A 21624-nucleotide genomic window follows, 5' to 3' on the forward strand; every position below is an offset into this window, starting at 1 on the left:
CACAACAGGGTCTGTATTGGAGGAGTCATGATTAGTAGTGGAGTACCACAGGGGGCAGTATTGGAGGGGTAGTAGTGTGGTACCGCAGAGCGTAATATTGGAGGGGTCATGGTTACTAATGGGGTACAACAGGGGGCAGTATTGGGCCCTAATCTTTTTAATCTACTGATTATTGACCTAGTAGGAGGATTGTGCAGTAAAATATTAATATTTGCTGATGATACAAAACGATGTAAGATATCAAGAGAAGAGGACAGAATGAGGGTCCCTATAGATCTGTATATGGGTGCATATAGATGCAGAATACTGTCAGCTGAGGGGTAACACGGATACAGGTGAGGGTCTGCACACGGCAGGAGATACATGTCACCATTACACACTGCATGGGAAACCACTGGGGACCCCAACATAGAGAAGGACTGGGGGGTTATAACTGTAAACCTAACTGGAGCAACCAGTGTCAGGCAGCTGCTACCAAGGCACAAAGGACCATGGGGGCATCAGAAGAGGTCTAGGGGCGCATGACGAGAACATTATTCTTCTTCTCTACAATTCACTAGTCAGACCACACATGGAATATTGTCAGTTGACCAAATTTTCCCAGAGTCAAAGAGAGACAGAGGGGTGTGACCAGGGGGCGGGGCCTATGAACACATGTGATTTTAGCTCCGTCATTATAAAAAGTGCAGGACCATTTCAAAAAAGGCAGGGAGCAAATTCGGCAGCATTTCCACATCCAAAAAAACCTGTTAAAATCGGCACTGTTGGTGTCCACAGCTGATGTCATAATATGCGGCGTGCCTGCTCACCTCCTCCGAAGGCTTCCTACTGTCAGAGTGTCCTGGCTTCTGGTTCCCAGCGGTCTGTAGTAGCCTCACCTGACCAGCAGTGCTAGAAACCAGAAGCCGGGGGCGCTGACAGCGGGAAGCCTTTGAAGGAGGTGAGGAGAGCGCCACATATTGTGACATCAGCTGTGGATGCGCGGCTCATTTACAATCAAGATGGTCTATTGGATGCTAAAATGTGGCCGAATTTGCAGCAGAAGTTTCTGCTGTGGATGTTCTGCTGAAATCCATAGCCTAAGTCTGCTAAAGGGTACGCTTCCACATGCAGAGTAGTCTCCGTAGTAATAGTGACCCCCACAGTGGCCTCAATACTAATAGTGACCCCTATATTAGCCTCTGCAGTAATAGTGACCCCCACAGTGGACCCAGTAGTAATAGTTACCCCGACAGTGGTCTCATTCATAACAGTGTCCCCTATATTAGCCTGAGTAGTAATAGTGGCCGCTGTAGTAATACTAGCCCCCACAGTGGACTTAGTAGAAATAGTGTACCCCATATCAGCACTAGTAGTAACAGTGACCCCCACAGTGGCCGTAGGAGTAATAGTGACCCCTATATTAGCCCCGTAGTAATAGTAAACCCCATAGTGGCTCCAGTAGTAATAGTGTCCCACACAGTGGCTCCAGCAGTAATATTGAATCCCACAGTGGCTCCAGTAGTAATAGTGTCCCACACAGTGGCTCTAGTAGTAATAGTGTCCCACACAGTGGCTCCAGTAGTAATAGTGTCCCACACAGTGGCTCCAGTAGTAATAGTGTCCCACACAGTGGCTTCAGTAGTAATATTGAACCCCACAGTGGCTCCAGTAGTAATAGTGTCCCCAATGTTTGCCCCAGTAGCAATAGTGACCCCCACAGTTGCCTCAGTAGAAACAATGACCTCTATATCAGCCCCAGTAGTAATAGTGACCCCCACAGTGGCTCCAGTAGTAATATTCTCCCCCATAGTGGCTCCAGTAGTAATAGTGTCCCACACAGTGGCTTCAGTAGTAATATTGAACCCCACAGTGGCTCCAGTAGTAATAGTGTCCCACACAGTGGCTCAAGTAGTAATAGTGTCCCACACAGTGGATCCAGTAGTAATAGTGTCCTCCCACACAGTGGCTCCAGTAGTAATAGTGTCCCACACAGTGGCTTCAGTAATAATATTGAACCCCACAGTGGCTTCAGTAGTCATAGTGTCCCCAATGTTTGCCCCAGTAGCAATAGTGACCCCCACAGTTGCCTCAGTAGTAACAATGACCTCTATATCAGCCCCAGTAGTAATAGTGAACCCCACAGTGGCTCCAGTAGTAATATTGTCCCCCATAGAGGCCACAGTAGTAATATTTACCCCACAGCGGCCTCAGTAGTAAATGTGCCTCCTATATCAACCCCAGTAGTAATAGTGACCTCCACAGTCGCCTCAGTAGTAATAGTGTCCCCCACAGTGGCTCCAGTAGTAATATTGTCCCTTACAGTGACTCCACAAATAATGACTCCGAAAGTGGCTCCAGTAGTAATAATGTCCCCCCCCCCCCCCTGTGGCTCCAGTAGTAGTAACCCGCACACTTGCCTCAGTAGTAATAGTGTCCCCCTAGAGTGGCTCTAGTAGTAATAGTATCCCCCACAGTGATTCCAGTAGTTATAGTGTCCCCCACAGTGGCTCCAGTAGTAAAAGTGACCCCCGCCCCGCAGTGGCTCCAGTAGTAACAGTGTCGCCCACAGTGGCTCCAGCAGTTATAGTGTCCTCCAAAGTGGCTCCAGCAGTAATAGTGACTGCCACAGTGGTCCCAGAAGTAATAATGACCCCCACAGTAGCCCCAGTAGTAATATTGTCCCTTATATTTGCCCAAGTAGTAATAGTGATCTTCACAGTGGCCCTAGTGTGTAATAGGTTCCTCTGCAGTGGCCACAGAAGTAATAGTGTCCCCTTCAGTGTCCCCCATTAGTAATAGTGTCACCCACAGTGGTCACAGTAATAATACTGTCCCCCCATAGCTCCAGCAGTTATAGTGTTCCACACAGTAGCTCCAGTAGTAATAATGTCCCCCACAGTGGCTCCAGTAGGAATAGTGACACCACAGTGTCCTCAGTAGTAATTGTGTCCCCTATATCACCCCCATTAGTAATAATGACCCCCATAGTTTCCTCAGTAGTAATAGTGACCCCTATATTAGCCCCAGTAGTAATAGTGACTCTCGTAGTGGCCTCAGTAGTATTATTTTTCCTTCTATTGGCCCCAGCAGTAATAGTAACCTCCACAGTGGGCCCAGTAGTAATATTGTCCCCAACAGTGGCTCCAGTAGTAATATTGTCAACTATAGTGACTCCAGACGTAATAATGACCCCCTAAGTGGCTCCAGTAGTAATAGTGACCTTCACACTTGTCTCAGTAGTAATAGTGTCCCTTACAGTGGCGTCAGTAATAATAAAGTCCCCCTAGAGTGGCCCCAGTAGTAATAGTATCCCCAACAGTGGTTCCAATAGTTCTACTGTCCCCCACAATGGCTCCAGTAGTAACAATGTGCCCCTCAGGGGCCCCAGTAGTAATAGAAACCCCCCAGAGTGGCTACAGTAGGAACAGTGACCCCAGCAGTGGCCTCAGTAGTAATAGTTATCACCACATTGGCCATAGTAGTAATATTGTCCCCCGAAGTAGCTCCAGTAGTTAGGGTGGACCCCACAGTGGTTCCACTAGTTATAATATCACCCACAGTGGCCGCAGTGGTAATAGTATCCATCACAGTGGCCCCAGAAGTAATATTGTCCCCCCTAGTGGCGTCAGTAGTAATACTGTCCCCTACAATGGCCTCGGTAATAAGTGTCCCCCAACAGTGGCCTCAATAGTTATAGTGTCCCCCACAGTGGCCCTAGTCATAATAGTGTCTCCCACAGTGGCACCAGTAGTAAAAGTGTCCCCCACAGTTGTCACAGTAGTAATACTGTCCCCCACAGTGGCTTCAGTAGTTATAGTGCCCTCACCACATAGTGGCTTCAGTACTAATAGTGACCCCCACAGTGGCTCCAGTAGTAACATTGACCCCACAGTGGCCTCAGTAGTAACATTGACCCCCACAGTGGCCCTAGTAGAAATAGGGTCTCCTTGAGTGTAATAGTGTACCCCACAGTGGCCCCAGTAGAAATAGTGTACCCCACAGTGGCCCCAGTGGAAATAGTGTAACCCACAGTGGCCCCAGTGGAAATAGTGTAACCCACAGTGGCCCCCAGTAGTAATAGTGTCCCTCACAGTGGTGACCTATAAACTATGTATACATATATCAGGGGTCAGTACAGAGATCTCTCCCTTCATCTGTGATACCTAGGACTGTAACAAGGGGGCGCTCTCTACTTCTAGAGCAGTGAGACTCTGGAACTCTCTGCCTGAGGATAGGGTGATATGATATAAGAGTATAAGAGGTTCTGGACGTCTTTTTCGAGTGTTACAATATTACATGTTACATCACTGATTTACTCAGGAGGGTCCGTGATCCGGGGATTATTCACAGGGGGGTAGTAGGCTGAACTGGAGGGGAAGGGGGGGCTTCTTTTGGCCTTACACACTAAGTTACACAGTAATAACGCACCCAGTGATTAGGGGTCTGACTTTTTGATGACATAGTTTGTGGCTAATATAAGTGTGACCGCTCCTCTTTATGGCTAGCCCTCCCTTTCACATATTTTTACATTTTACACACATTTAAGTCTTTTAAGTCCCTTTAAAGGAGTTCTCCAACCTTATAAAACTGATGGTCTTTCCTCAGTCGTCCATTTGTATCTGATCAGTGGGGGTCTGTGGCTTGGGGTGCCCGCTGATCAGCTGACTGAGGGGGGCGCCATGCTTGTATGTGCTCTGCAGCCTCTTCATTGTTTACTTCTGAGCATGACTCTCTTCATACACAGAGCGCCATATTATTGATAGTGGTCGTTCTGAGTACTGCAGTCTTGTGTCATTCACTTCAATAGGTCACGCCTGCAGTACTCAGACTGGCCACAAGAAATAATAAGGCGCTCTGTGTGCGAAGAGAGTCATACTCAGATGTAAACACTGAGGAGGCTTCAATTAGGTGACTGGTGGGAATTTCGAGTAATGGACGCCAGGAAACCCAAAGCCTTTCTGTTGCTTGAGGCAAAGTGTGAAGTGCCCCCATAGGTCCCCCAGTAGTATTATTGACTTCTGTCAGTGATCCTATTAGTGGCTGCAGTAGTAATAGTGGCCCCATAGTTGGTCTATAGTTCGGGCCCAGTTTTCGCTTCTGTGATCAGAGTGTGACCTCTGACCCCCCCCCCCCCTCCCCCCCCCCAGTATTTTTGCTGTGTGCAGGATCGGGGAGAGGTTAGCGGTCACACTCTGATTACAGCAGTGGAGGCCCCCGCCACTGCCAGACCAGAACTACAGGTGGCCATTAATATGGCTAGTAAAAAATAAATACCAGCTGGGAGGCAACCCGCCACCTCCCTGAGGTCGCCTCATGGTAGGGGCGCCCCGGCCGAACCCCTATTGATTGTAGACCTTTAGTTTTACGAGGCTGGAGAGCCCCTTCTAATGCATGACAGATCTCTCGCTGCCGCCCGTCATGCGTGGTCAGTCGCTTATCATTGTAAGGACCATCAGTTTGCCGTCCCGGTGGCCTCATGACTTGTGTTCCTTCAGGAGGTCCTTCTGGGTAGGTCTTCTGGATTCTCCATGGAGACTTCCTGAGTTCCCCAATTGTCCCCACCCGTTTATTTGTGCGCTTTATTCTCCTTTTTCCTTCTTGGTCAAATGTTTTGTTTACTTCCAGGATTTATCCCTCACTGTCCAGAATTAGAACAACATGGCTAACAACAGCGCCAGACCTGTCGGCAGGTTGTGTCTGGTATTACAGCTCAGCCACACTGCAGTGAATGGAACTGAACTGAAATACCTCTTACCACCTGTAGGCCACGTTTTTCTAATTCTTTCCGCATCCGAGCGATCGGCCACAGGGAAGAACCTGCAAATGGTTGACTAATCCGATTTCGGCTGTTAACCCTTTCAGCAGCACATGAATGCTTGACTTTCTACAGTTGCGGTCTGGAGCCGCCGCCTTCTTTATGGTTGGGTCTACAAGGACAGCCAATGGCGTCTCATCAGTGGCAGTGACCGCTGCGCTGGGAAACATTATCATTCGGAATGCTCATATTATAAGTGTCCGGATAATCCTCTTAGAGGACATCAGAAGCAACATTGTGCCATCCGGAGGATTATCCTGCCCGCTGCAGTAATCTCCCAGCTCCTCATTTACTTCTCTACTTTCCATTATTACTATTATGTAGATATCTGGATGTTCTAGAGCCCCGCGGCGTCGGCTGAGCCTAGAAATATTCAATGAGGCCACAAATCTGCCAGGACTATATACAGTGCAGGTAGAGGGCAGTATAGGGCATGTACCACAGTCTGTGAGGCTGAAGGGAGACCATGTCCATCTAGTTCAGCCTGTCCCCCCCCCCCCTTGTTGATCCAAAGGAAGGCAAAAACCCCAAGAGCAGAAGCCAATTAGCCCATTTGGGGGAAAATTCCTTCCCGACTCCCTAATGGCAGTCAGAATAATCCCCGGACCAACCTCTGATAGTACCTACCTGTCTGTAAGGCCCGGATCACCAACCCGCTGCTCACCTAATGTCTATATCCTGTAATATCATAGACAGACATCCAGTCCCTCCTAACCTCCTCTATGGATCCTGCCATCACCACGTCCTCAGGCAGAGAGTTCCACAGTCTCACTGCTCTTACAGTAAAGAATCCCTTTCTATGTTGGTGATGAAACCTGCTTTCCTCTAGACGTAGCGGATGCCCTCTTGTTACCGTCGCAGTCCTGGGTATAAACAGATCCTGGCAGAGATCCTTGTATCGTCCCCTCATGGATTTATACAGAGTTATTTGGTCGCCCCTTAGCCGTCTGTTTTCCGGGGTGAATAATCCCAGTTTTGGTGCCTCTCTGGGTATTCCAGTCCCGTCATTCCAGGTATTAGTTTAGTTGTCCTTCTTTGTACCCCTCCAGCACTGTACCATCTCTCCCATGGTTTTGACAGAACTCTGGTAGTACGGGGTGTGAGGTGGGTCTCCTGCAGGCCTAATATGTGCGGTCTCCAGGGGTTATTATTACAGATGAGCGAGCACCAAAATGCTCGGGTGCTCGTTACTCGAGTCGAACTTTCAGTGATGCTCGAGAGTTCGTTTCGAGTAACGAACCCCATTGAAGTCAATGGGCGACTCGAGCATTTTTGCATATGACTGGTGCTCCGCTAAGGTTTTCATTTGTGAAAATCTTAGCAAATCACCAAAGTCATGTAAAAAACACAGAAATGGATAGGGCAGGCGAGGAGCAACATGCAGAGCTGCATTTCGGGCTCCGAGGTCTCACTATTAAGCCACAATAGTGGCAAGAGTGAGACCCCCCCCCCCCCCACTATCAGCATAACGATCGTTCTCCTCTGCCACAGCTGTAACAGCTGTGGCAGAGAAGAACGATGTTAGCCCATTGAAAGCAATGGGCTGCCGGCGAGCGCGGGATGAATTTTCGGGAAGGGGTTAAAAATATAAGCCCTTACCTGAAAAAGAAAGATTTTAGTGTAAAAAAGAATAAAAATGCAGGCATTCTCTCCAATGGAGCCGCTGCTGCCGGCGACTCCATTGAAGACAATGGTCCGCTGGCACACCTGAATTCTTTTTCAGGGAAGGGCTTTACATATAAGCCATTCCCTGGAAATGAATTAAAAGTGATTCAAAAAACAAAAAAAAAATAGATACTCACCTCCCTTCAGCTGCCGGGGCACAGCCGCGTCTTCTCCTGCTGTCCCCTGCACTGTGGTGCTGAACTGTTGTCATTCAGCTGAGAGCTGCCCTGAGCCAATCGGAGGCAACACTCACTCACCCATTCATGAATTCATGAATGGGTGTGAGTGAGATCTGCCTCTGATTGGTCAGGCTGTGACCAATCAGAGGCAGCTCATTCAGCAGGCAGGAGAACTGCCAGCTGGCCGCAGCTGAACTCCGTCTGCCGGGACCAGGTGAGTATATATATTTTTTTTATTTTTACACATTTCTGGATGAATTGCAGGGAAGGGCTTATATTTTTAACCCCTTCCCAAAAATTCATCCCGCGATCGCCGGCAGCCCATTGCTTTCAATGGAGCCAGCTGTACTGCCGTCTCCATTGAATTCAATGGGCTAACATCGTTCTGCCGGGACAAGGTGAGTATTTTTTTTTTTTTTTTTTTACTTTTTACACATTTTAGGATGATTTTCAGGTAAGGGCTTATATTTTTAAGCCCTTTCCGAAAATTCATCCCGCGCTCGCCGGCAGCCCATTGCTTTCAATGGAGCCGGCTGTATTGCCGGCTCCATTGAATTCAATGGTCAGTGCTCGTTTAATACGAGACGAGTACCGCGTGGTGCTCGTCTCGAGTAACGAGCATCTCGAACACCCTAATACTCGAACGAGCATCAAGCTCGGACCAGTGTGCTCGCTCATCTCTAGTTATTATTGATCCCACGCCTCTGACATTCAGGGACACAATGATTACCTCCGCCATGGGTGATGACAGGTCAATGGAGTCCGGATGGCTTTTCCTACATGCTTCTGTCTGCCAGGCGCCCCCCCCCCCCCCCCCCCGCTGACGTTTCTATCATACACCGTGTCATAGTATTTCAGTGTATTGTTAGGACAGTTATGGAGCCCGTGATGCATCCAGTATGTCATTACGGCAGTGAACTATCAGCTCTAGAATTTCAATAACTTGGGATTAAACAGTCACCAAATACTCTGTAAAGTTAGTATTCGGGGCATTAGGGGGAACCTACATGGCTTAAATCTCGGCTATACCTGAGGTGCAATCAGGTGGGTAATCTGTAGACAAAACAAACAAAACCGGCATCAACCCAATGAGTGTTAGCAAAAAGGGAGGGGGGACCTATCCCTCTCTCCAACACCCCAAAATCGTTTTTTAGTGCTGGGTCACAGTGTCAGCGGAGTAGGGAGAGGAGGGAGAGGGAGGGAGGGGGGGAGGAGGGAGGCCGAGGATTTTGGACAGGGGGGGAGACCCAACACTGTTCGCAGCGAGAAGAGGCGCTGTGACCCATGGCAAACGATAGCGATCCCGGTGGTCAGCCTCAGGCCAGTATAAAGTCTCTGGATTGTGTTTAGGCGGTTTAGGGATATGTCCATTTGTGGCGCAGGAGTCGCAGCACCTGGTTATGTATACATTAGTCATTCTGGTCGGCGTCTGGTGTGCAGCCAATCTTCTGCCTCCGATGGTGAAGAGGAGAAGTGGGTGCGGTCTCCATCCACCTCTCGCAGGCGCGCCGGATACGCCATGGAGTACGGGAGCTGCAGGTCTCCGAGTTGTGGTTTAATGCCGAAGAACAAAGCCCTTTGCTTTTGGAGATCCGCTGAAAAATCTGGGAAGATGGATCCTGCAGCCTTCTCGTAGCGCAGAGGGCCTCCCAGCAGCCTGTAGGATCGTATCTCTGTCTCAGGGATTCAGTAGTTTTGCCAGCAGAGGTCTAGGTGGGGCACCCGGTATAGGCGCTTTCATTGGCACTCTGAGGGCTCTCTCCACCACGAAGACTTGTGATAGGCTGGCATTGGGGAAAGTCCACGCAGCCACCGGTCCATAAACTTTCAGGTCCCGGTCCCTCCGCACGCTCTGGCAGTCCCACTATGCGTAGATTATTCCGCCGCGAGCGATTTTCAAGATCATCTGCTTTTTGTCGCCGATCCCCGCCTTTCTGTGTGAGTTCTCGTACTGCAGCCGACATTGGGGGGACGGGGTCATCCAAAGTAGAGATTGTTTCTTCTGTGCTAGCGACTCGCTCTCTCAGGTTTTGGCGGTCTTGTCTCAGTAGGCTCACGTCCATCTTGACCTCGTCTATTTTCCCAGTATGGGTAGCCGTGGACGTTTGAATTGCTGCCAGGAGCTGCTCAGATAGCTGTTGTAGGGTTTGCACCGGACCTTCAGCTGGGCCTGGGCTTGCGTCGTTCGCTGCTGGTCTTGTCGCTGAAGCGGGTGGGTTCAGGGCCAGGGTCTTTACGGGTTTTCCCTCTAGTGAATGCTTTAAGCTTGTCGACGGATGAATTCTGCCTGGTGGGACCCATGAGAAGGCCGGTATATATTTTTGCTTTGAAGAGAATTCTGCAGCTTATGCAAGGTACCACTTATGGGGCCTATAAATGACTCCTGTCTGGGGTGTGGGTTATTTTGAGTGTCCGTTTAGAACAGCGACTGTCAGTGAGAACACTAACGTGGAAGCGTCCCTTTTTGTCCACTTGTGCAGCCACTATAGGAGTGGGTACAAGATGCTCTCCTGCCTGCCGGTGACAGGTTATGCTGCTCTGAAACACGTCAGTAGCGTGTTGGAATCTGATCCTCCCTGGCTTTCAGTGACGTTAACAGCCTAGCGGTATCTGTGGCTGGCTTCATCAGGGTGGATCTCTCCTCTGCCTTTCTGCAATGCCTGCTCTGCAGCTTCCCCGCTGCCCCCCCCCCCCCCCCCCCACGATGGCAGGAAAAGTTCGGCTCTTGTATTTAGAGCTGTACAGGGGTTTCAGCCCCACAGTCCTACCTACCTGCGTACTCGCAGCACCTGCGCCGTCACTGCCGCTCCCTTCCTCGTTCAGGGGAACCTTTCTGTGTCCTCTCTCACCGTCCTTACTCCCTCCAAGGCCGCTCCGTGCTGCCGCAAGATGGCAGCGCCCACAGTGCCGCGGGTACGCCGCCAATACTGTCTCCATCGGAGGTGCCGCAGAAGGCTCTGCTCTCTCCCCCCGCTCCGGGGAGGTATGGTCGGGTCAAAGGGTCCTCAGGATCAGTGCAGGATGGTGGTTTCTGCCGGTTTACGCGGGAGCTCTTTTTACATGCGGCCGGTCAGCTCGGCTGCTTGGCCACGCCCCCGGTGTCAAATGCTTTAGAGAAGTCCAGATATACGAGATCAATAGACTCTCCAGGTCCAGCCTAGAGCTTACTTCATGGTAGAAGCTGATCAGATTGGTCTGACATGATCACCCCCTCATGAACCCGTGCTGGTGAGGAGTTATTCTGTTGTTCTCCTAGGATGGCGTCTCTCAGAAACCCCTAGAATATTTTTCCAGTTATTGAAGTGAGACTTACCGGCCTGTAGTCACCAGGCTCTCTTCTAGACCCTTTTTTGTATATTGGAACCACGTTGGCAATGCGCCAATCCAATGGTACCAACCCTGGTCTTGATAGTGTCCATAAATATATGAAATAGCGGCCTAGCTATCATATCACTTAGTTCCCTTTGAACCCTTGCGTGTATTCCATCTGTACCGCCCTCTACCTATAGTGCAGGTAGAGGGCGGTACAGGACATGCAGTACAGGTAGAGGGCAGTACAGGTAAAGAGCAGTATAGGACATGTAGTGCAGGTAGAGGGCGGTACAGTACAGGTAGAGGGTGGTACAGGACATGCAGTGTAGTCAGAGGGCAGTACAGGTAGAGGGCAGTATAGTCCATGTACAGGACCCCTCTAATACTGCCCCTGTGCTGCCACACTAGTAACGGCAACATTTCCAATTTAGACCCCTATGATACCCAGCTAGTAACCCTACAAATTCTTCCCCCTATGGTACCCCACTAGTAGCAGGGACCCCTCCAATACTGCCCCTGTGGTACCCCACTAGTATCATCTCCAATACTGCCTGTGTGGTGCCCCAATAGTAACTGTGACCTCCTGTTGTAGCCCACTAGTAACTCCACTAATGCTGCCCTCTGTGGTACCCCACTGTTAATGGTGACCCCACCAATACTGCCCCCTGTGGTACCCCACTGGTAATGGTGACCCCACCAATACTGCCCCCTGTGGTACTACCCCACTGGTAACGGTTACCCCTCCTATACTGCCCCCTGTGGTACCCCACTAGTAGTTGGAATCCCTCCAATACTGCCCCCTGTGGTACCCCACTAGTATCATCTCCAACAATGCCTGTGTGGTGCCACAATAGTAACTGTGACCTCCTGTTGTAGCCCACTAGTAACCCCACTAATACTGCCCTCTGTGGTGTCCCACTGGTAATGGTGACCCCACCAATACTGCCCACTGTGGTACCCCACTAGTAATGGTGACCCCTCCTATACTGCCCCCTGTGGTACCTCACTAGTGGTTGGAATCCCTGTGGTACCCAACTAGTAATGGTGACCCCTCCAATTCTGCTCCCTGTCACATCCCACTAGTAACAGTGATATTTCTAATACTGCCCCCTGTGGTACCCCACTAGTAACAGTGACCCCTCCAATACTGCCCACTGTGGTACCCCACTAGTAACGGTGACCCCTCCAATACTGCCCCCTTTGGTACCCCACTAGTAGTTGGAATCCCTTCAATACTGCCCCCTGTGGTACCCCACTAGTAGTTGTAACCCCTCAAATACTGCCCTCTGTGGTATCCCACTAGTAACAGTGACCCCTCCAATACTGTCCCCTGTGGTACCCCACTAGTAATGGTGACCCCGCCAATACTGCCCCCTGTGGTACCCTACTAGTAACGGTGACCCCTCCAATACTGCCCCCTGTGGTACCCCACTAGTAGTTGGAATCCCTCCAATACTTCCCCCTGTGGTACCCCACTAGTAACGGTGACCCCTCCAATACTGCCCCCTGTGGTACCCCACTAATAGTTGTAACCCCTCCAATACTGCCCCCTGTGGTACCCCACTTGTCACGGTGACCCCTCCAATACTGCCCCGTGTGGTACCCCACTAGTAACAGTGACCCCTCCAATACTGCCCCCTGTGGTACCTCACTAGTCACGGTGACTCCTCCAATACTGCCCCCTGTGGTACCCCACTAGTAACGGTGACCCCTCCAATACTGCCCCCTGTGGTACCCCACTAATAGTTGTAACCCCTCCAATACTGCCCCCTGTGGTACCCCACTTGTCACGGTGACCCCTCCAATACTGCCTCCTGTGGTACCCCACTAGTAACGGTGACCCCTCCAATACTGCCCCCTGTGGTACCCCACTAGTAACGGTGACCCCTCCAATACTGCCCCCTGTGGTACCCCACTAATAGTTGTAACCCCTCCAATACTGCCCCCTGTGGTACCCCACTTGTCACGGTGACCCCTCCAATACTGCCTCCTGTGGTACCCCACTAGTAACGGTGACCCAATCAGAGTATGTACCCTTTATAACCACCTCCCGCTTCCTATCACTTACCAGTTACTTACCCCCTTACACACATTCTCCCCAGACCAAGCATCTCATCTTATATACCAACCTTTTATGCTGCACAGTATCAAACTGTCCAGATACACAAGATCCAGTGACTCCTCGATCCATCTAGAACTTACCTCCTTGTAGAAGCGGATCAGCAGCAATCTCTTATAAACCTGTGGATACGGAGTTATACAGCTATTGTCCTTGAGGTCCTCCAGGATGGCATCTCTTAGAAACCATTCAAACATTTTACCCACAATAGTCAGACTTAAGGCTCATTTACACGGAGTGATGATTGCTCAAAAATCACTAAAAAGCGATCTCTGGAGTGATAATCGTTGTGTCTAAACGTGCGGCCATCATGCACTGCTGGCTGATGGTTAAATTCAGGCCAAACTAAAAATCGCCGTTCAGCCTTATCAGCAGTTCTCCACGGGGAGTACTGACAGCATTGTTACCCCTTGGAGAACAAAGGAGCTGAAAGCAGATAAGAGCCCGCCCACCCTCTGGCTAGTAACGGCTTTCAGCGAAGGCTTCATTTGCTGAGTAGCTACTTAATAGTTTATGTAAAATGATTGCTCAAAGCTGTCGCTGCCGTGTGAGCGATCATCACTGCGTGTAAATGGGCCTTTACCGGCCTGTAGTCTCCAGGGTCACTATTTGACCCCTTTATGAATATAGGCACCAGCTTGGCTATGCGCCAATCCAGTGGAGCAGATCCGTCACAAAAGCAAAAACAAAAGGATTCTTTACATTTTAAGTTATTTTTAAAATGATATTTATGTTACAATAAGTCGAGGAATCGGCGCGCCATTTTGTTTTGCACGTTTTGATATATAATAGAAACAAAGATGGCGGAATAGTGGGTTTTTTACATTTCACTCCATGTAGAAATTTTTACAAGTCTTTCAGCGCATTATACGGCATATTATATAGTAGCACTGAAAAACAACAAGAAGCCCTCCGACAGCGGCAGAGAAATACAGTTAGGATTTTATGAAAGTAGGGAGGAGAAATCGAAATCTGGGTGCACGCGCTGCGAAGTCTCCCGTTGAAAACATTGGAGAAACTCCATGATATTCCGCCGCGGCTGACAGACGCAAAGAAGGATTGTTATTTCTCCGAAGTGATGCAAGGCGCTTTTGATAGAAAACCTCTTCGCATCCACAGCAAAATCTCTATAGAGACCCGGGTTGTACCGCCGGATTGGCTCATTGCCAGTGTAGTTCCAATATACAAAAAGGGGTCTAGAAGAGAGCCTGGTGACTACAGGCCGGTAAGTCTGACTTCGGTAACTGGAAAAATATTCAAGGGGTTTCTGAGAGACGCCATCCTAGAATACCTCAAGGAGAACAACAGAATAACTCCTCACCAGCATGGATTCATGAAGGGTCGATCATGTCAGACCAATCAGATCAGCTTCTACCATGAAGTAAGCTCTAAGCTGGACCTGGGAGAGTCTATTGATCTCGTATATCTGGACTTCTCTAAGGCATTTGACACCGTGCCGCATAATAGGCTGATATATAAACTGAGAAGCTCGGATTGGGTGAAAACGTGTGGAATTGGGTAAAGAACTGGGTCAGAGATAGAAAGCAGAGGGTGGTAATAAATGGTTCGTACTCTGATTGGGCCCCCGTCACTAGTGGGGGGCCACAGGGTTCAGTATTAGGCCCCACTCTGTTCAATATATTTACCAATGACCTGATAGAGGGGCTGCACAGTAATATGTCAATATTAGCAGATGATACAAGATTATACAAGACAATTAATAATAATTAGAGGATGAATGGGGATCTTCGCACCTCGGGCGCCATGCGATGTGGGAAAACACCGCCCACGTATGGGAATCTATTCCAAAGAATAGGGTTGATATTCACGGGAGACGTGAGTCTCGTAACGCACAAATCTCGGTCATGTGAAACCGGCTGAAGTCAGAGAGAATCTGACCTCCATCACAACCGTTTCATCTGGGATTTTCGGAGTTAATCGCTCACTTTGCATTGCTGTAAAATGTGATTTTTACGTGTGTGGAAAAAAAGTAGCATGTGATTGCAGGAGTTAGAATGGTAAAAAATGCATCACTCTTACACGCAAATGACATCCAAGCGCAACGCTATCGGAAATGGCGGCTGATTCTCCAACAAGAACAGGAGAGGCGGCGATCCTCGGAGTTCAGCCTTCAGTCTCGTGTGTATTAATGGGTTCTATTCTTCGTGCGACTGGACACGATTCACGCGTGAAAATACAAGCTAAATAATATCAAAAGACGCAACTCGCTGCGCAAAAAATAAGCCCTCAGGCAGCCGCGCCAACGGAGGAATAAACTATAATAAGTGGGAGGCGCCGATCCAATCCAGAAGAAGCCGGCGACAAAAACAGCTTTTTCCAGGTGATAAAAATTAACCAAAATTCTAAATAATCAGGAACAGAATAATAAAAGCGGCGAACCGGAAAATCCCATCATTAGCAGCGAAAACCTCCGAAGTAACTGAAACGGGGCAAAATAAGAGCAAAAAAAGGCTCTAAAATAGGATTATTGTTCTACTAAAATATATAGAAGTAAAAAGAGGAATCCGAGGCAGAAGATCGCGATATATAAAAGCAGGAGCCGGCCGTGCCGACAGCCGATACATTGTAGCGACAGCCGTGCCGACAGCGGATACATTGTAGCGACAGCCGTGCCGACAGCCGATACATTGTAGCGACAGCCTGCATTGTGCCGACAGCCGATACATTGTAGCGACAGCCCTGCCGACAGCGGATACATTGTAGCGACAGCCGTGCCGACAGCCGATACATTGTAGCGACAGCCTGCGTTGTGCCGACAGCCGATACATTGTAGCGAGCCCGGCCCGCCGCCGCCCCGCTGGACATCCTCCTACCTCTTAGCTCTTCAGCTCCGGCTCCATCAAGGACTCCGATGTGTCCGCAGTCGCCGCCAGCGCTGAGTGCTGCAGAGCGTCGCTCCCCGGAGAGATCGGCTGCTTCCAGGGAGGGGGCAGCCGCAGGAGCATGCAGGAGGGGGAGGGCTGGCAGCGCCCAGGGGGTGGCAGCATTATGACAGCTTGCATCCACCTACCGCGGAGAATCCCAGAGCAGACCTGTATCTGGGGCCAGGTGACAGCAGAGCACACCTGGGAAGGGGGGGGGGGGGATGGTTACCTGGGGGGAGGGGGCATGGGGGGAATTGTCACCTCGAGCCCCAAAGGCTTGGAAACCGGATCTGCTCACAGATATATTTTACAGCCAGGGGACCCTAGTCCACACTCCAGATCTCCTGGGCTTCTTAAAGGGGTTGTTCCAGACTTAAAGGGGTGCTCAGAGTTGGATTGTTCCATTAAGAGCCTATTCCCCATGAAATAAAATAACCGGCATATACTGCTTGGCGCCGCTGCTCGCTCCTCTGCATGCCTACAGCCTGCAGCCAATGACTGTAATCAAGCACTGAGATCTACCGTTGGCCGCAGCGCCTGGGATATCCTGTTAACCAGCTGTGTTGGAGGGGAGACTTGGAGCGGGGAGTACATACCGGGAAACGGAGTATATACTGTGGAACGGGGAGTATATGCCGCGGAGCGGAGAGACTGTCAGATCACACAATATATAAATACAAAGCTGTTATCACATGGGAGTCGGGACCCGTATCCTGTGGTAAGAGCTTTGCGTTTATATTTCGTGTACCTACTTGAGAAAGCAGATGCGATCTGTGCCTTAGGGCTCAGGATGCGGGTCCTGACTAGCATGTGATCTGGCAGTCTTGTTTCTTGCCTTCCTTGTATATATCGCTATCCTACTTCTATCATGTATATATTGTTATTGCATTGTCCCAGTCCTCTCCCTGCAGCCCAGATCCTCATGTTCTCCCACTATATATATATATATTATTCTGTGTTGTGATAAGGTTTATCCATTTTACTTACGCTGAGGCCTTAGTCAGACGGGCGTTTTTAGCCGCGATTTGCGCATGCGCATGCGTCCGGCGATTTTATAAAACCATTGCTTTGCAATGGTATCGGACACATGAGCGCTTTTTATGCGCTCGTCCGATAAATTATAGAACAAAAAAATCGCAGATCGCACCTATCTGCGATCTGCGATTCCTGTTCGCTTCTGTATATGCGCTCAATGGGGCCGGTGGCAGCAGCGCCGACCCCATTGAGAACATATAGAAGACAAATCATTCTTCTCTGTAACAGCTGTGGCAGCTGTGACAGAGAAGAACGATGTTAGCCCATTGAATTCAATGGAGCCGGCAATACAGCAGGTTCCACTGAAAGCAATGGGCTGCCGGCCATCGCGGGATGAATTGTCGGGAAGGGGTTAAATATATAAACCCTTCCCTGCAATTCATCCTAAAATGTGTTAAAATAAAAAAAAAATTGTATACTCACCTTTCCGCTGCAGCCGGAGTCCAGCCGCGGCCGCTGTCACTTCTCCTGAACTGCTTCTCGGCACTATTCAGCTGGCGGGGCTTTAAAATCCCCGCCTGCTGAATGATCTGCCTCTGATTGGTCACAGCCCTGACCAATCAGAGGCCGGTTTCACTCACACACCCATTCATGAATTCATGAATGGGTGAGTGACTGCTGCCTCTCAGCGCTGAGCCAATCAGGGGCAGGTCTGACTCACACCCCCTTCACACCCACTGCAGGACGGCCACGCGGAGCTCCGGCTGCCGAGAGAAGGTGAGTATACACATATTTTTTATTTTTACACATTTTAGGATGAATTGCAGGGAAGGGCTTATATATTTAAGCCCTTCCCGACAATTCATCCCGGGCTCGCCCGCAGCGCATTGCTTTAAATGGAGCCGGCTCTATTGCCGTCTCCATTGGATGCAATGCGCTGGACAGCTCCGGCCCGTTTCTAATGAAACGCGGCTAGGAGCAGATTTGCGGGCGATTTGCGGGTGACTTGCGCGCACCGGTCACGCGATTTGCGGATGCGCATCCGTCATGCGATCCGCAAATCGCGCGAAAAAACGCCCGTCTGACTAAGGCCTAAGATCTCTCTGGATCCCTTTTTGTGTTCTCATAGCAACATGGTAGAGTGTTTTTTGCATTGTTTAGCAATTGTGCCTTTTTTTGGAGTGTATATACCACGGAGAGTGGAGTAGGAGTATATACCACAGAGCAGAGAGTATATGTCGCGGAGCTGGAAGTATATGCCGAGTAGTGGAGAGTTGGGAATATATGCCGTGGAACAGAGAGTATATGCTGTGGAGCAGGGAGTATATGCCAAGGAGTGCAGGGTTGGGAGTATGTCGCGGAGCGGGGAGTATATGTCGCGGAGCGGGGAGTATATGCCACAGAGCAGCAGTATATGCCGAGGAGTGGAGAGTTGGGAGTATATACCACAGAGCGGGCAGTATATGCCACAGAGTAGTGAGTATATGCCATGAAGCCGGGATTATATGCTGTGTAGTAGTGAGTATATGCCGCGGAGCGGGGAGTATATTCCGTGGAGCAGGGAGTATATGCCGTGGAGCGGGGAGTATATGTCAAGTAGTAGTGGGTATATACCGCAGAGTGGGGAGTATATGTCGGGGAGCGAGGAGTATATGCTGCGGAGTGTGGAGCAAGGTGTATATGCTGCGAAGCAGTGAGTATATGTCACGGAGCGGGAAGTATATGCCGCAGAGTGGGGAGTATATGCTGAGTAGTACTGAGTATATGCCGTGGAGTGGGGAGTATATGCTGAGTAGTACTGAGTATATGCCGTGGAGTGGGGAGTATATGCCGCAGAGCATGGAGTATATACCGCAGAGCAGGGAATATATACCGCAGAGCAGGGAATATATGTCGCAGAGCGGCGATTCTATGCAACAGAGTGCAGAGTAGGAGTATATTCTGTGGAGGAGAGAGTATATGCCATCGAGCGGGGAGTACATGCTGCAGAATAGTGAGTATATACCGTGAAGCGGAGAGGATATGCTATGTAGTAGTGAGTATATGCCGTGGATTGAGAGTATGTAGCGTGGAACGGGAGTATATGTTGTGTAGTGGAGAGTATATGCAGCGGAGCAGGTAGTTTATGCCGCGGAGTAGTGATTGTATGCCGCAGAGCGGGGAGTATATGCCGCAGAGCGGGGAGTATATGCCAAGGAGTGGAGCGGAGAGTATATGTCGCAGAGCGAGGAGTCTATGCCACAGAGAACGGAGTAGGAGTATATGCCGCGGAGCGGGAAGTATATGCTGCAGAGCATGCAGTATATGCCGCAGAGCGGGGAGTATATGCCAAGGAGTGGAGCGGAGAGTATATGCCACGATGGACAGGCAGACCTGCGCAGCCGCTGATTTACCTATAAAGTCTCTACAGCGCATGGTTGTCACGTGACCCGCCGGCGCCCAGGAGGTCTTGTGTGAACTCGTCCCATCTGTTGTGATGCCCTGTGTCCATGTAGGTTCTTACAAGTCTTCATACCGCCAGCGGCGCAGCGCGCCCGTGGCTGATCCCGCATTATGGACCATTGAAAGAAGGTTTGATAGCTTTTCCATCTTCATACCTCGTGGAAAGGGGTTTTAGCGCGGCGCCAATCTTCTTACGAAAAAAAAAATGATTGCAGCTGACTGGATAATGAGATGTGAGACCATCCGAGGGTCCGGCTCGCCCCGCTGACAGAACTATGTGTGCAGTCATTTTATTTTACTAATTTTACCAGAGCCCCGTGTGGCGCAGAGTGTTAAGGCAGCAGCAGTCCTAAGCTCTCGCTCATAACCGGAAGGTTGTGGGTTCAGTCCCTGTGTGGTCCAGGTAGCCGGCTCAAGGCGTCCACCTCCGGCCTCTGCAGCAAGTACCAAAGCATGTTATTGAAAAATGTTTTTCCGGCTCACCAGTGAACATTAATTGCAATTTTCTGCTCGAGAAGGACAAATTGCAGCATGCTCTATTTGTAAGCAGCTTCCACGGGGATGGCTTCCATTGAAGCCGTCCGCCCTGCGGCCCTTACACAATTGACATTATGGAAAGAGCATGGATTCTGCGTCATCGCTAGGCAATGACGCGGGAAAAGCAAGGCTTTAGGAAAACAATCTGTACTGTGCATGTCCGAAGATGAGCCGCGCACACCATCCGCAGGACGGAAAAGAAGAAATGACAGGTACATGCGGATGCCGGCCCGGCACAGGGTCTGACTCTGCTGACGGCTCCCGCATCGGACCTGGTTGTGTGCAGCCCGCCGTAGGCAGGGGATCTACCGAAAACAAAGAAAATCAGCAAGCGCTCTATGGGGCAAAAACATTTGGGAACTCTAATGGAAACTATGTGATTGTGGGGTATTATAAGTGTTCTATGGATTTAAAACTGCGCAATGACAGACACCATCGAATATAGCGGGAGAAGCTACTTCACAAACTAGGGACATATGTCTAGATGAGATAAGAATATCAAGGAGCTTCCACATGTCGGCTCAAGAGGCCCTACCAGAGAATATCAAGATACTAAGGGGGGGGGGGGGGGGACGCCTCACACTAAGGATAGAGAATACAGTAGTTCATGAACTGGGTATATGTGAGTATATATATATGTAGGTGTACATGTATGTGTGTGTATATGTATGTAGGTGTACATGTATGTGTGTGTATATATATGTAGGTGTACATGTATGTGTGTGTATATATATGTAGGTGTACATGTATGTGTGTGTATATATATGTAGGTGTACATGTATGTGTGTGTATATGTATGTAGGTGTACATGTATGTGTGTGTATATATATGTAGGTGTACATGTATGTGTGTGTATATGTATGTAGGTGTACATGTATGTGTGTATATATATGTAGGTGTACATGTATGTGTGTATATATATGTAGGTGTACATGTATGTGTGTGTATATATATATATATATATATATATATAGGTGTACATGTATGTGTGTGTATATATATATATATATATGTAGGTGTACATGTATGTGTGTGTATATATATGTAGGTGTACATGTATGTAGGTGTACATGTATGTGTGTGTATATGTATGTAGGTGTACATGTATGTGTGTATATATATGTAGGTGTACATGTATGTGTGTATATATATATATATGTAGGTGTACATGTATGTGTGTGTATATATATATAGGTGTACATGTATGTGTGTGTGTATATATATATATGTAGGTGTACATGTATGTGTGTGTATATATATGTAGGTGTACATGTATGTGTGTGTATATATATATATGTAGGTGTGTGTGCCTGTATGTATGTAGATATATGTATTGTGAGACAGTGGCTGACAAAGTGCTGGAGGGTGGATACGTGCCACCGAGCGGCCTGGGCTCGATGGAGGAAGCCAGCATTTCTGTGTCAGTAACACTATGTTACTGACACATTGTAGTTTGTAAGTGGCTCCAAGCCGCATAGTGCGGGCCGGCTTTTCCTGGAGTGGTCAAAGCGAAGGGTGGGATAGCCACTCCCACGTACCAGGTGAGGCTGGTACCAGGCCTTATAAAGCCTGGGCCTACAGGAGAGAGAGAGCGTCTGGCTGAGAGCCAGAGAGAGGGCTCTGTGGAGCAAGGAGCCCGGCTAGCCCAGCGTGTGTGCTGAGAGAGCCAAAGGCGAGGTTGACAGGGTGACGCCCCTAACCTCAACACCCAGG

At 49.4% G+C, this 21624-nt stretch overlaps 1 protein-coding gene across 2 annotated transcripts in view; it reads right to left on the reverse strand.

Annotated features, from left to right (window-relative positions):
* The window catches only part of B3GALT5 (beta-1,3-galactosyltransferase 5), a 47115-nt gene extending 31056 nt beyond the window's left edge, over positions 1-16059 (reverse strand). Inside the window, exon 1 of one of the 2 annotated variants that reach the window (XM_066598950.1) lies at positions 15907-16059. The gene's annotated coding sequence lies outside the window, so the exon portion shown is untranslated. The remainder of the gene's footprint in view (positions 1-15906) is intronic. The other variant, XM_066598951.1, reaches the window with a different exon arrangement.
* Between the last annotated feature and the right edge of the window lie 5565 nt (positions 16060-21624).

This window comes from Eleutherodactylus coqui, chromosome 4 (assembly GCF_035609145.1).
Source record: "Eleutherodactylus coqui strain aEleCoq1 chromosome 4, aEleCoq1.hap1, whole genome shotgun sequence".
NCBI classification, from domain to species: Eukaryota; Metazoa; Chordata; class Amphibia; order Anura; family Eleutherodactylidae; genus Eleutherodactylus; species Eleutherodactylus coqui.